Genomic DNA, 16,843 nt, shown 5'->3' with positions numbered 1-16,843 from the left:
CATCCGCAGAGATGCGCACGCGAGGGGGCGGGGACTAGATTTTCCGCTTCAGTCAGCGGGGCGTGGAGCTTGTTTATTTTCAGCTGACGAGTTACTTCTGCAGCCATTATTCTAGGCGCACGTATTAATTTTCGCTCATTTTTTTATTGGCGCACCGTGCGATCGTAATCTCAAAAACAGTCGCACTACCGAAATTCTCAGGCGCATGCGACCGTAATTCAGTCGCAGTCACGAGCCCTGCATATTCTGCAGATTACAAGCTGCAGATAGTGAAATATGCAGCTGAAAACAGTAATCGAGCAGCAGAAAGAAAGTTTGGAGCGAGCGAGAAATTTGCGAGGGACTGGCGAAAAGCGGAGGTTACTCCTACTGCAATGAAGAAAACAAAAAAGCTAATCGCGGGCTAAAAGCTAGGTGGCCACAACTAGAGGAACGAGTTCGCACATAGGTGCTTGAACAACGTGCTGCCGGGAGAGGCTTGTCAACAGTGCAGTTGCGTCTCCACGCCCAGGTAGTTGCCAAAGAGATGAATATAAATGACTTTGCGATAGGACCTTCTTGGTGTTACTGCTTCATGCAACGCAACCGCCTCTCTATCAGAGCAAGGATGCAAAATGCGACTTATATTCCAGTGCGACTTATATTTGTTTTTTTCTTCTTTATTATGCATTTTTTGGCTGGTGCGACTTATACTCCGGAGCGACTTATAGTCCGAAAAATACTGTACTCAACACACTTAAATATGATTAATTTTTCTTACCAAATAAAGTATTACAAATAAAGACCTGCCTCATATTAAAACTACCTGTTATCTTCTGCAAACAGAGAATCACCATTGGAGTAAAAGCCCAAAAGAGGCCAACGCCCATCATACAGGTGGACCTGATAGGCCTTTGCTAGGATATGAACACCAATTGCAGCGTATACGTTAGAGGAAAACATCGAACATACACCCCTGCAAACACAGACGCTCACTGATTCTCCATGTAATGTTTCTGTCCTCCCTGTAGCACTGAAGCGATCCAATTTCTCTCACTTTCCAGCCTCCATTATATCAGTAATCTCTCTATTCATGAGGGGGGACAAGGAGAAGGAGCAGAGGTGGGGAGGCCGAAGAAAAGGACGCTCAAAAACACCGAGAAAGTGAAGAAGATAAGAGAGTCTGAGAAGAGAAGAGATGGGGAAGAGGAGAAGGGCCAGTGTGACAGGACAGGGAGAGGACTAAGCCTCGACAGAGTTGGGATAAAAATATCTTCAGCGGTATTTTTTCCCCTGTTCCTCTTATTTTGGGGTAAAAAAAAAAAAAAGGGGCGGGGGGGGGGGGGGGGGGGGAGAGAGACTGGGGAGGAAGGGAGGTGGTGGTGGGGGGGGCACTGCACCAGAGGTAACCAGCGCTACATAAACACTGCAGCAGGCAATAAGAGCACACACATACACTGCATTACAGCAGCAAGTGCCAGATCAACACTTTACTTCTATTTTTTATCCCTGCTTTCTTAATCCATCAAGCATTAAAACCAGTTTAGTTCATACACAGCATCACAATGTCCTGGGATTTTTTGGGGGTTGAATATTCTACACCCAAAACATGTCTCAAATGTTGATTATTCTGAATTAGTCTGGATTTTAGCATATTTATGCGAGCTTCACTTGGTGATAAGAACTCTTTATCTGAAAAGAGGACATAGTCTCCATAACAATGCTAACCCTTTATCGGGAAAGTGACTATTTATTTATTTATTTTTTTAAAGACTTTATTTTTCAGTTTTCAAATAGACATCTAACGCCAACATAGGACAAATGAACTAGTCCAAGGCAGAACAATGCACACAAACATCAAACCCCACCCACTCGAAGGCTCAGAGAGAAGGAAAAATAAATGAACAAAATAAAAGAAAAAGGGGCACGTAGTTTGACTGACTTTTATCATGTAAGAAGAAAGAAATGTAAATAAAGATTACAGTCTGATGCATAATGGTTGCGTTAATAGTCTGTTGGAAATGACTATTTTTAGTAATTTCCGCAAACATTAACCCTTAGGGGTCCACTGTCACGGCCCCGTGTCCACATGACATTTTCAACATGTCGCAGGAAACATGTCGGAAATCGGTCACCTAGACCACTGGGGATAATTACATTCAACTTGAAACACTCTCCCACTTTTTATTCAATGTTGATAGAGCAAATACAACCGAACATATGACGTTTAAAGTAAAAGTATGAAAATGAGGCGGGGGGGAGTGTTAGATTTCTTACCTTTGAAATTTTTTTGTCCTTTTACAAAACGAAAAAAATGGCCGAATCTGCAGATTCTAATCCACAGATTTAAGGGTGAGAATGACCCCCACCTGAACCAGATGCAGATCCCGGAAGGACCGGGAGTGGGCGAGTGGGGGGAGGGGGGAGAAAACCGGAGAAAACGCCTGTGTAAAGATCTGCTTTTATGTCAAATATTTGAGTATAGTTTTAGTTTATTATCATTTTGATTTTATATACCTCGTATTTGGAACCAATATTCACTTTTAAAGTCTTTGAAAAGGTTTGTTAAGCATCTTTATGTTATTTATGCAATAAATGATATAAATTTTTCAAATCAGATTTTGTATTTTTTCTTTGTTTTTTGGCCTTTTGTGTTGATATAGTAGGTTAAAGTGAAACACTAATGGGCAGATGATACAGATCAAGTTGTGCTGAAAAAAATATATCAAACATGGGTATAGTAAACATTTCTTTATATAGTATGTAAAGGCAAAATCAAAAATACTCAAAAACGACCAAAATAGGCTCAGACCCCTAAGGGTTAAATATGGTCCCGATCATATGCCTCAGTGAGGTCCAGAAGCATGTTGGTTTTTATAACTATACACTGATTCAGAGAGATTTTATAGAAATTTTGCAGCTGTAAATAGTGAATATCAGTGATTTTTGTCCGTTTATGACCTTATAATTGTTGTTTTATTGCATGTGTTTACTTTATATCAAGTGCTGCTCGGATGTTTTATGGTAAGAGGATGGAGACTGTTGTCATGCCAACCGACGACGAGGTAGATGATGATGTCCAATAACACTAAAGTTGAAATTTTGGATTTCGGAGTATTTCAATGAGTGCCCTATAAAGGGTTAAATATATTTTTTTAAGAAACTGAATCATAAATGCTGGTGATAATACACATAATATGAGTAAATGTACAGAAATCTGCCTTTTATAAATGACATTTTTAGAAATCCCACCTTGATGCTGATGAGTCAAATGCTTTGGTTCTACATTCTGAAATTCATATTAAAAAGTTTTGTTTTGTTTTTTTTACATTAAATAATTGTCTTGATTGGAAATAGCATAATGCAACAGTTTTTACACATATATTTTATTATTTTATGGAGTGTCCTATGAAATTCTTGTCCCCTACAGAGGACAAAAATGCATTACTACACCTTTCAACCTTTTATCGGGCAAGTGACACCTTCAAGTTTTTCTTTTAGTGCAAAAACAATAAAATTACATTCTGAAAATGTTTACAACTACAAACTCTTCTTTAACAAAATGTGAATAATATGAACAACCTGACATTTCTTCAACAGTTAAGTGCAATTTTAACAATAGTATGCCTCAGTGTATCATTTAGACATGTTTCTTACAACTTACGGATCACAGTGAATCTAAAACTACACAAAACATTTTGTAACAAATAGAATATTGTTAAAAATTACACTTATTTCTCTTAAGACATTTCAGGTTTTTTTTTTATATTTGTTCAGGTTATTCACATTTTTTGAGAAAGGATAGTCTGTAAATATCAACATCTTAATGTCATTTTATTATTTTTTTTACACTAAAACAAAGACACAAATTTGTAGTTGTTATTATAGTATTTTACTGGTCTGATCCACTTTAGACTGAATCAATCTGTATGTGAACCCTTAACTAAAATGATTTTGACACCCTTGACTGTTAATATATTTAGTGTAAAGTCACCAAATTCATCCCAGGGGACAGATTGGACCCTTTGGATGACCAGTTTTGGCCCACGGACCTTATATTTGATACCTCTGGTCTAGGGGAAGCGAGTGGAGGGGGGGGGGTCTGAGCAACGGGGGCTGCTATCAAAGCTGATTTAAGTCTTTTAAGAGGACCTGAGGGTTGGTAGTCATTTGAAAACACACCCTGCGCCTCAGGTGGAATGTGTTAAGTGTGGCATGAGTGATGACTGTACAAGCTGAAGTACAATCTCACTGAGCAGTGTCTAAGCAGAGTGTGTTTAGAGTGTGTGTGTGTGTGTGTGTACAGCTGTTGGAGGCAGCAAAAGGTTGATACTATTATTTACATGTTGTATTTTTTAACCCATAAAGACCCAAATATCCACCAGTGACCAAAATCATTTACTGATATAGAAAGGTAAATCACTGTTAATCCACTAATCCTATCAATACATGTAAATAATTGGTGCAAAATACAGTTTGTCATCTTTTCATGGTCATCAGATATGACCTATTTGGATGTTCAGAGGAATCAAAATGAATGTTGAAACACCGTCATCTTCTACAACAGTGATTCACCAGTAAAAGCCATGGAGTTTAATCAATGATAGTGAATGGAAATGCTTGGTTTATGTTCAGTTAACGATATATTTTACTGAAAAAGTCACTTTTTCTTAAGTTTTTTTGTTTTTTGATGTAATAACCCTCAAATGTAATCTCAGCATGACTAAAGTACATGATCAGTGAATCAAAGGATCGGCATTAATGTGGTTCAAATCCTATCTAACAGATCGTTCTCACTTTGTTGACATTAATAATGAATCCTCTCAGTGCACTACAGTTAGTTATGGAGTACCTCAAGGCTCTGTTCTTGGACCAATACTGTTTATCCTATACATGCTTCCTTTAAGTAACTTAATAAGAAAACATTCCATCAACTTTCATTGCTACGCTGATGATACCCAATTATATTTATCCATTAAACATGATGAAGCCAATCAGCTAGCCAAACTACAGGAGTGCATTAAAGATATTAAAGACTGGATGACCAACAACTTTCTGCTGTTAAACTCAAACAAAACTGAAGTCATTGTGTTTGGCCCAAAAACTGTTAGGGTTGCAGTGTCCAGCGAAATAGTCACTGTGGATGGTGTTACCCTGGATCCCAAAACCACTGCGATGAATCTAGGCGTTATTTTCGATTGGGATTTATCATTTAACTGTCACATAAAACAGATTTCTAGAACTGCTTTCTTTCATCTGCGTAATATGACTAAAATTAGACATAGTTTAACACAGAACAATGCAGAAAAATTAGTCCATGCTTTTCATTACATCCAGACTAGATTATTGTAACTCACTTCTCTCAGGCTGTCCCAAGAAGTCCTTAAAGACCCTTCAGCTAATCCAAAATGCTGCTGCCCGTGTACTCACTACAACCAGTATCAGAGACCAAACAAGCAAAATGGAGAGGATAATATTATGATAAATGGAAATCACTTAAAATCACTTAATAAAGGTTAAATCTAGAGGAAAAATTAATTTTGGAACTGTCACAAAAATAGCACTGGATCTTTTGGGTTCAGCTTGCTGTCCAAATATCCACCAAGCTGTTTTAGCTGAATATCTTCGTCTGAATAAAATTTCCAGTATGTGAGTGTAAGTTTCTATATCACAGGTCTTCTTCCGATATGTAAATGAGTCTTTAGGACAGGAATCCCTGGGTAACACTGGGACACTTTCCTTAAATGCCAGTCTCTCTGATGAAAACTTAATGCACTTCCTTGTACACTGGGAATTACAGTAGTTCCATAAAGTCCATCTATACAGTATCTTCTTCACCGACTGTTTGATCCAACTTGTCTGTTTATGTCGGAGTTCACTTGCTGTCAGTTATATGGTATTTGTATGCAATAAGCAATTATAAATCCAACAAAAAGAGACAATTAAATGACTAAATTACTCTATTGGAATACCCCACAAGTAAAATGGATGCATTCAGTGCCTTAGTTAAGTTAACCCTCCGGTATCCGGGTGCGCCTTTTAGGCACACTTTGCACTTTGTTTTAAAAAAAACTTCATATTATTTTTCACAATTTAAATAAGGTTAGAATTCAAAAGTTGTTCATTTTTGCATGATCTTTAAAATTCTGGCCATCAACTAAAATGTGCACATTGTAAACAAAAGAAAATTACCAGACTAGCATCTGTCTCCCAAGTGTGCCTAAAACGCACTATTTCTTCCATTTGATATGTATGATTAGGGCTGACCTTGATTTACAAAAATAAAATCAAATTAGAGCAGAAAAATAAATCAATATATAATATTTCATAGTTTGATTTATAGCTGTGCCTTTTTGGCACACTTGGTGACAGATGCTAGTATTTTTGAACATTTGACCTAGCGCCAAAAATAATCATGCAAATTAACCAATGTTGGAGTTAATCATTGACATATGCCAGGCTGCAAAAATCAAATAATGTGATCCACTTTTTATGTAGTATATTGAAAAAATATAATTTTTTGGGTTTTTTGCATCCAAAAAAATGGTTTGTTTACATTACAAACAGCATTTAAAGGGTTAAAAAATGTGACAGTTATTGAGTATTTGGTATTTTTATTTACGGCTCAAGTTGATGAAATAGAAAAAAGTGTAAAAGAATTAAAAACAAACTGTATGAAAATTTTTTTGACATTATTCCACAAGTGTACCAAAAAGGCACACTTGGTGCTTAGTAGGGGCCTTGCTTAAAGGGTTAAAGTATGTGTTATCACCATTGACCTCTTTCTCAAAATGTCCTCTAGATCAGTGATTCTCAACTGGTGGGTCGTGACCCAAAAGTGGGTTGCAAACTTGTTTTCAGTGGGTCGCGGGCCTTTGTCTGGGCAAAAAATATGTTAAGAAACTGATCCTGTCCTTTATTGTCTATGGAGCTGATTCAGATTCAGATTCACAAAACTTTATTTATCCCATATGGGGAATTCATTTGCAGCCTACCACAGACATCAGCCCACATCCAAAATGCAAAGTGACAAACATAAATCAGTCTACGAATACAAGATCACTGGAGGCAACTACGAATAAATGCATTAACTAATCAACAATAAATAATCACTAAATGCCAGTACAGGCTAAAAGACTAAAAGACCCTGCTGATTCTGCTAACAAAAAAATCTCATATAAAATGACTAAAATGACTGCTGTCAGAGTTTAAAAGTGTGATAGCTGAAGGAATAAAAGATTTTGGATAATTTCAAATGAGTGCCATCCATCCACACTCCACAACAGTAGGTGGCGGTAATGTGCTGTAATGCTAATTAACACCAGCATAAAAGAAGAACCAAAAGTTTCTATTCATATCATGGCAAAACTGAAGTATGACAACTACATCAAATATGGTTTTACCTGCATTTCACAAAAACCTCAATGTGTTTAATGCTTGAATAAGTGACTGAATGCACTTTTAATTTTTTAGTGAGTGCACTTTTTTGTTTTGGTCAAAATGTACCAAATTTAGTCTTAAAAAGAATATTTCCCTTGTTAGCATCACCATTTGCTGGTCATTGTTTTATCATTAAAGATGTCTTCTGTGTTGGTAGAGTGTGATATTCTGTATCATCTCAGGTTCAAAATACACCATGTTTTCATTAAATACATTTGAGAAGTTTAATTTGGGTCATTGAGGGGTGACAGTTGAAAATCACTGCTCTAGATGTCGGTTAAATATCATGTTTTCTAATGTACCCACAGGAAAAAATCAAAATCTTACCAAGATAATTTTCACTTGTTCCCCTGGTAGATTTTTTTGCTTGAATTAAGCAAAAAAAAAATAAAAAATCTGCCAATGGAGCAAGATAAAATTATCTTGGTAGGATTTCTTGAATTAAGATTTTCAAGATCTATTGTCTAAAAATAAGCTCTTATATCTCACTGAAAAGTTACTCTTCAGGTGATTATGTCTTAAATTTATATTTGTTTTAATCTGTTTATTTCTTTGTATTTTATGGATTGTTTGTTTAATCTTGTTGTACAGGATCCTTGGGTGTCTTGAAAGGCGCTTATAAATAAAATGTATTATTATCATTATTATTATTATATTTTAAGTGTGATGAGATATTTTGACTAGAAATGAGAAAAATACACTTGGTAAGATTTGGATTTTTTGCAGTGCTGCTATATCTTGTGATCTCTAAGGATTTTTTTCATACTTCTCATCTGTAATATAGAGTTAGCTTTTGTATATTTTTGTATATTTCAGTAGTTCTAGTAGTACTTTAGTAGCATATGTGTATTAATATTTTATTCTGGAGCCTTCCTACATTTTCATAATGCTGTGCGTGATAAATTTTTTTTATACAGTCCCTTTTGCACAAAGTGTTTTGCTGCTAAATTGAACTGAGCTGCTAAACTGATTTTCATTGTTCCTGTGACAAAGATCTATTTTATTCTATTCTATTAACTTCACAATGCGGCAGAACGGGTGAGTACGCAATGTGTGGGTCATCTTTTTTGTATTTTGCACACATACAGTACATTTGATCGTGATAACTAGTATAACTTCAGATTAATAAAACTGTCACGGTTTGTATAATCCACACAGGTCCAATCACTGAACAGACCTCCACAAAGCTAACTGAAGGAGCAGGTGGGATAGCAGGTCTTCTTGGTCCTCCTCGATCCTGGATGTTTATTTAAGGGAATTGAGATATCCTTCAAGATGGTGCAACGACATTGATTTCTGGGCCACAATCAATGAATCAAGCATTGATGAATCAAGGAGACACGGAGGCCAAAAATAATGAATGTTGAAGAGGCTTTTGTGCTTCATCACACCCCTCTGCATCTGAGCCTCGTCTGATCAAAAGTGAAGTCTACACATAAGGCTAATGTGGAACCGGCCGCCACATTCATATTGGGGAAAAAAATTGGTTCAGAACCTCAAAAGTTGGCTCTTCCTCACCGATCGTGACATCATTAGTGGGCGTGTCATATTCTAAGTCAGGCATGTCGAACTCTTTTTCTTTGAGGTTCCACATTCAACCCAGTTTGATCTCCAGTAAAATAATAGCATAATAGCCAGTAAATAATATTTTTTCTCTTTGTTTTAGTGCAAAAAAATAACATTAAATTATGAAACTAGAAGCACTTGGAGAGCACAGACCTCTGCCAAGGCAGATCAGTGCCCCAGATTTGGATGAAAATTTCAGGAAATGTTGATACTGGCACAAGGAACAAATGATTAAATTTTGGATCGGGGGGTGGGGTGGGGGTGGGGGGGCACTGATCTGCCTTGGCGGAGGTCTTTTCTAGAAAAGCACTCATAGAGCGCAGACCTCCGCCAAGGCAGATCAGTGGACCCCCCCCACCCCCGATCACTACCAAAATTTAATCATTTGTTCCTTGTGCCAGTATCAACATTTCCTGAAATTTTCATCCAAATCCATTCATAACTTTTTGAGTTATCTTGCACACAGACAGACAGACAAACAGACAAACCAACGCCGACAAAAACATAACCTCCTTGGCGGAAGTAAATATTTACATTTACAAACCATCCAGACAAAAAAGATGTGAATAACCTGATAAAACTGAAGGTTTTTTAGAGGTTCTCTGCCATTTATTTTGTAACCTTTTTTCTTGGTTTGTGAGCAGCCAGAGAGTTGAGTATTGGTACCTTCTGTTACAGCCAATAATTTGAGTTTATTTTCTAGGTAAGAGTGATTTTTGCTCGTTTTGGCCATGGAGACCATCATAAATTATTCTATATTTTACCACATCTCCTCAAACTGTTGGCTTAATTTAACCATTACTGGTTATTTTCTTATTTATGTTTGAATAAAATATCATTTGACCACTTAAAGGGATTTCAGTTGTTCATCTATTGAATTATAGCTAAAATATGACAAGTTAATAGTCTCTGTTAGTGTTCTACTACTATACAGTCATGGAAAAAATTATTAGATCACCCTTGTTTTCTTCAGTTTCTTGTTCATTTTAATGCCTGGTACAACTAAAGATACATTTGTTTGGACAAATACAATGATGGCAACAAAAATAGCTCATAAGAGTTAAATTTAAGAGCTGATATCTATCCATTTTCCATATTTTCTTGATAATAACCAAAATCACTTCAGTTCTTACATCAATATCTATGGCATTGTACTGATAAAAACAGTGCTTTTAGGCATTCCATGTTTTCTCTGTTTTAGTCACATGATACACATAGGAGTTAATACTTGATTGCATAACTATTATTTTTGATGACTTTCGATGGTCTAATAATTTTTTCCACGACTGTATATGTTTTAGGATTCATATTACTACTGTATTATGTGTACGATGCATTTACTGCCACGTATATTTAAGGTTAAGCTCATTTGAACTAACTTATGTCTTGTTACGTTGTTTAATCTACAAAAATGCATCATATATTTATAAGATCATCACAGCATCACAGCACAATTTCTGCTCAAAGCCAGAAACAATTTATTACCAAATCATTTACAGAAAATGTTTCAAGAAAGAGAGGGAGGGTATACGTTAAGAGAAATGACAAATTTTAAGATCCAAAGATGTCGAACAATGATGAAAAGATTCTGTTTATCAAATAATGGTTGAAAACTCTGGAACAGACTGAGTGTGGAGCTGAAACAGTGTCCAAACATCAAACAGTTTAAAAACAAATACAAACAAATGTTTTGTTTTGTTTTTTTTTTTGTTTTTTTTTTAAATACAGAGAGGAAAGGGCTTAAGGGGGGAATCCAGTTGTTTTCAGAGTAGGGCTTTGCCACATATGTGTTGACAATATCTAGTTTAAATATGGATATATGAATATAGTATTACTATATTACTATATAATACATTATAGAATATTATATGTATTTATATTATATATGTATATGTGTTTTTGGCTTTTGTTTGTTTTTTAGTTTTTATTAATATCTGAGATAGCTGATACTGGTATGATAATTTGGAAATGGGTATTATTATATTAGTGTATATAGGAAAAAGGATGTGTTATATTGTTGCATCATCATTATTATTATTATTATTTATATAAAGAACATAAGGAATAGAGATTGGGGTAGGAGTATACAAGATTTTACTTCCTTTTCAAGCATGTTTAATATTTATTTAGTCTTTGTTTACTTATCAACCTTTTATGTATCATTACTGATATTTGGTTGGTTGGTTTTGTTTTGATTTCACTGTCTAGATCAGGGGTGTCAAACTCGTTTTAGTTCAGGGGCCACATTTAGCCAAATTTGATCCGAAGTGGGCCAGACCAGTAAAATAATAATAATATACTAACAATGTCAACTCCAAACTTTTCTCCATGTTTTAGAATGAAAAAAATAAAATTACATTATAAAAATGTTTACATCCACAAACTATCCTTTAAAACAATGTGAATAACAGAAACAAACTGAAATTTCATAAGAAAAATAACTGCAATTTTAACAGTTTTATGCTTCAGTTGATCATTTATACATTATAACTTACAGATCAAAGTGGATCTGCAAATACACAAAACATTTAATAACAGACAGAATATTGGTAAAATTGCACTTAAGACATTTCAGGTTCATATTTGTTCAGGTTATTCTTTTTTTTTTATGAGAAATGATAGTTTGTTTTAGTATAAATACAGTAAAATTGCATTAAATTGTTTACATTTACAAAGAGAAAATGGTCGAGTTGTCATTATTTGCAGGTTATTATAATCGTATTTTACTGGTCTGACCCACTTGAAATTGAATTGGTCTGAATGTGGAACCTGAACTAAAATGATTGTTTTCAGAGTAATTTTTGTATTGCACAAATTCATCCCGCAGGCCGGAATGGACCCTTTGGTGGGCCGGATTTGGCTCCTGGGCCGCATGTTTGACACCCCTGGTCTAGATGTTTGATATAAAGATTTAAAAAAAACAAAAAAAACAACATATATATATATATATATATATATATATATATATATATATATATATATATATATACACACATACACACACACACAGGGTGGGGAAGCAAAATTTACAATATTTTGAGGCAGGGATTGAAAGACAGTGTATGACCAATTAGTTTATTGAAAGTCACGAGAATTTATTTGCCACAAGAAAATGTACATAATAGAAAATGTTTTTATTCTATGTGTCCTCCTTCTTTCTCAATAACTGCCTTCACATGCTTCCTGAAACTTGCGCAAGTGTTCCTCAAATATTCGGGTGACAACTTCTCCCATTCTTCTTTAATAGTATCTTCCAGACTTTCTTGTAATAGTTTTGCTCATAGTCATTCTCTTCTTTACATTATAAACAGTCTTTATGGACACTCCAACTATTTTTGAAATCTCCTTTGGTGTGACGAGTACATTCAGCAAATCACACACTCTTTGACGTTTGCTTTCCTGATTACTCATATGGGCAAAAGTTTCTGAAAAGGTATGGATAATAGTGTTAGGTATGATTATGACATCAATATATGTTTGGTTTCAAAACAATTGACGTAGTGCCTGCTGAGAAAAAACAACTAAATGTTCATTGTAAATTTTGCTTCCCCACCCTATATATGAGTAAAAATCTTTCATTAGCTCATAAAACACCCATTTCAGCTTTATGACAGGCATTTCCAAGTTACGTTTCTCTACCAATAATGGAACACATAATAATCGTTAAGAATTCACTGTTTTTCATGTATATACTGTAATTGATTAAAAAAAGGATGTTGTTACTATTACCTGCAGGGCAAATTTAAGCTTACAAGACAGATTTCAGCTTAATATGACTTACAGCGCTCCATGTTTACATATATACTCTGCCTCCCTCACACTCCCATGTACATAATTATAATGCGCTATGCTGTATTAGCATCACCATCTCACACCGCGAGCGGTATTCTTTAACAACCCATGGTTTAAGTCACATGTGTATTCTTCCACAGCTGACAGTGGGCAGGTAATAAATATGCAATATATGTATTTGCCTTGTGCATGTAAAGTTATTTGTCACAATTCACAGGAGACTTTGCAAACAGAAACGTACAGTGCATAAAGCAAAAGAATAACATGTAAACATATACACACATAGTTGGCAAGCATCCAGTAATGGAATATTTATGAGGGGAGGATTGACTTGAATGTTAAGACATTTTGGGGCGCTGTTTCCATTCTCTGAGAAGACATTTGTGGGATATGTCTCTTGGGAAAATGACTAACGAATTAAACCATTTCATAGATTGTTGTACTGTATAGAACACAACCATCTTCTAAATATGACCTATTAAATCTGACATTTAGTACGTAATATTTAGTACTCGATTAATAATTATATAACTGGATGTTGTCTCAAGTGAAAACGTGTTTATTTGTGTAGATAATGTACATGACAGCTGCTCCTACACTGTAAGCCCAGACTTTGTATTTACTAAAATGCTTTAATTACATTGTACTTAAATGATTTGTTTTATTACATTACTATAAAATGTTAAGTATATTCTACTAATTTGTAGACATACAGTAGTCAAAAGTACGAAAAAGTTTAAGTTGAATGGATTTAAACACTAAGTTTTAGTCATGACCACACCTTTTTATCTCTGCATTGCATTGTGGGTATTGGGCATGTTGTTGAAAATGTGTTATTTTTCTGTGCAGGGGTTCAGCGGGGTTGTGGTGTTAGTGTTAATTTTGACTTATTGTGTGTATGGCAGTGTTTATTGGCCTTTTTGTGTTTGTTTTTGTATTTTTGTAGAGCTGCACCATGAGTGAGAGCCATAGGACGAACAATGACTTTACTGTTCCACTACAATTAAGGTTGTTTAAGAAAAATATCTATGCTTTTCCACAATAAGAGCACTTCCCGTACTGACAAATTATATTTAGTTAACTTCCATCCACACTATGATATATTTAATAATTATACTAAGTAGTGATGGGACTTTTGTCTCTTTGAAGGGAGCTGTTTAATCAGGAGCTGTTCACTGAAAAGAGTCGTTCAAAAGACTGGCTCTTTTATGATTTTTTGCATTATTTAGAAACAATATTATATGACTAAATAGGTCACATGTGATGATTGACATTACATTTTAAAGGTATTTAATTGGCGCGGCAGTAAATATTATCTTACCGTAAAAAAGAATAGTTAGTTCAAATGTGTGGGCTAAATCCATGACATGAGAGGTGACATTAGGCAGATGATGAAATTTGACAAAAAAACATCACGGTACATTATGTGGACTAGTCTGTAGCCTAAAAATGAAGAAGAAAATAAAACATTTTCTTATAAAAAAAAACATTTTATTCTCCTCAAAACAAGAACAATAAATGTGTGTAAACATATGGAAAAAAATTGCATAAAACACAACGATTAATCACTGCAGTTACTGAAATACCTGAACTGTAGTGCAATTCTCAGAACAAGAACAGTATGTTGGTAAATTGACAGGCAATCGAACACTCCCTCTTTAAAAAAAAAAAAAAGAACGGCTCTTTACAAAGACTCGGTTCCCATCATTCATTTCAAAGAGCCGTTCAAAAGATTCGATTCATTTGTGAACGTCACATCACTATCCTATATGAAGAAATTCTTTATGCCTGCCAAATTAAAAGCACTTCCTTTGCTGGCCGATTACATTGAGCTAACTTCCTGCTTAACTTCCATCCATGCTACAATGTATTAAGTTTAATAATTATACAAAGCAATTAATATTGCAAAACATTTTAATTTAAATCAGCTTGTAACTGAGTGCAATGAACATTAAGTCTAATGATTATACAAAGCAATCGACACTGCAACAAATCTTAAGTTAAATTAACTTGGCATTCAGTGTGTTGGACTTAAAATAGCAATTCCATACAAATCAAGCATTTAAGTTTAATACACTCAAGTTTTCATGACTCATCACTTACATTTTTTAAGGCTCAGTTTTTTAAAGTAAACTCAACATATCCAGTCTTACAGTGTATAGTGTGTGTACTATGTGCTCATGTGTGTGAATGTTTTTTCTGGGTTCTGACCTCATCTATCAGGGCTAGAGACTGAAATTACTTGTCAGAACAAACTACTACCACCACACCTTTCTGAAACACACTCACAAATACACACACACACACTGATAAATAAGTGCTAAAGTCTTTTAAGGCACAGTGTTCACTACAGCAAGGTGAGCGGTACACTGCAAATCTGTCATGACAGCACATTCTCTTCTGGGGGGGTAGATTTCTCTTGTTTCTAACACCCACACCCATGTGTGCACGCACCATATTTTACACGGGGCAGAAGTTGTCACTTGGTCTGATTGCTGCACTGGCCAGCTCTCTTAGTTGGTCATTTGTCTCCAGTTTTTATTTAATTTTATTTTTCTATGACTCCGCAAAACATATTCATCTTGGACATGTCAAAAGGGATTTATCATCACAGCTGTCACAGGCGAAGTGAGTGAGGTAAAACTTCCCTGGACGCCCATGCTGCAAGACATTTGAGAAAAGGGTCACGGAATTGAAAGACGTACACGTTTTCTGTTTGAAGATGTAAGTCAGTACTGCCATTTTATTTCACTGATGCTGCTGCTCATGCGCTATCACTTTAACTGTACTGTTGCTGCGTACTGTGTCATTTTATACTAGGGATGCACTGATACTACTTTTTTCCAGACCTACTTATAGTATATTTGATTACTAGAAGATACCTAGTACCGGTATGAGTACTTAATAATACCATTACAGTTTTTAGTTACTTTTGAAAATGTGCCTTATTGTCGTTGTCATTAGTCTGACTGTAACAAAGTGCTGCTACTGACATTTAATACGTTGGAATGAACGTTTCTTAATCAATCCACCAGAGGGCGCTGCTCTTTACTAACCATACTGGCCGAAAACCACGAAGAAGAGTAACGTTTTTTGAGAAGAAGTCAATAATAACAAATATATTGACGACCAAGGTTATAATCGTTAATGAAAACTAACGAAATGACGAAAACTAGAATTTAAAAAACATTTTCATTAACTGAAATAAATAAAAACTATAATTAAAAGAAAAAAAACGATAACTAACTGAAACTGTATTGTGTGCGTACAAAACTAACTTAAACGGATAAAAATTATGGATAAAATTCCCTTCGTTTTTGTCTTTGTCAATGTCGAATTGATATAAAATCGATTTATTTCCCTCGAGCAATTTTATCTGCTGGCACCATATGTCGTTTAACAGTCCGTCACTTCTCATCATTTATCGTTTAGAGTCAGCTTTTCGTTCCCACTCTACCTGGAAAAACTAAACTAAAACTAAGCATTTAGAAAATAACGAAAACTAATAAAAACTAGCAAACCTGCTCTAAAAACGAATTAAAACTAACTGAATTAGAGGAAAGAAAAGTCAAAACTAAATAAAACTAAACTATAATGAACTAGGAAAGCACTTGGAGAGCGCAGATCAGTCCCCCCCCCGCCCCGATCACCACCAAAATTTAATCATTTGTTCCTTGTGCCAGTATCAACATTTCCTGAAATTTTCATCCAAATCCGTCCATGACTTTTTGAGTTATCTTGCACATGGACAGACAGACAAACCAACGCCGGCAAAAACGTAAGTTGATACTGGAACAGGGAACAAATGATTAAATTTTGGTGGTGATCGGGGCGGGGGGGCACTGATCTGCCTTGGCAGAGGTCTGCGCTCTCTGAGTGCTTTTCCAGTTCATTCTTTATCTTTCTTTTGCTACAAAACTGAGACCTGGGTAACTACAGGGTGTCCCATAAGTCTCCATACATAGGAAAAATAAACGTTTCTTGACATAAACCATTTTTATTTATATAATATGCTCTATATGACTGCCATTTTGTTGGGAACACATTTCAATGCATGTCCTCCACT

At 35.2% G+C, this 16,843-nt stretch overlaps 1 protein-coding gene and 1 long non-coding RNA gene across 3 annotated transcripts in view; both read right to left on the bottom strand.

Annotated features, from left to right (window-relative positions):
- grin2aa (glutamate receptor, ionotropic, N-methyl D-aspartate 2A, a) overlaps positions 1-16,843 on the bottom strand; it is a 345,668-nt gene that overhangs the window by 76,711 nt on the left and 252,114 nt on the right. The gene's annotated exons all lie outside the window — the stretch shown is intronic.
- Positions 618-16,038, bottom strand: LOC115423921 (uncharacterized). The gene is made up of 3 exons (XR_003936025.1): positions 16,025-16,038; positions 15,170-15,172; positions 618-726 (listed from the first exon to the last, which is right to left on the bottom strand). It is a non-coding gene; the product is annotated as an uncharacterized LOC115423921 (long non-coding RNA).

Source organism: Sphaeramia orbicularis, chromosome 8, assembly GCF_902148855.1.
Source record: "Sphaeramia orbicularis chromosome 8, fSphaOr1.1, whole genome shotgun sequence".
NCBI classification, from domain to species: domain Eukaryota; kingdom Metazoa; phylum Chordata; class Actinopteri; order Kurtiformes; family Apogonidae; genus Sphaeramia; species Sphaeramia orbicularis.
This window is presented reverse-complemented; position numbering and strand designations above follow the sequence as displayed.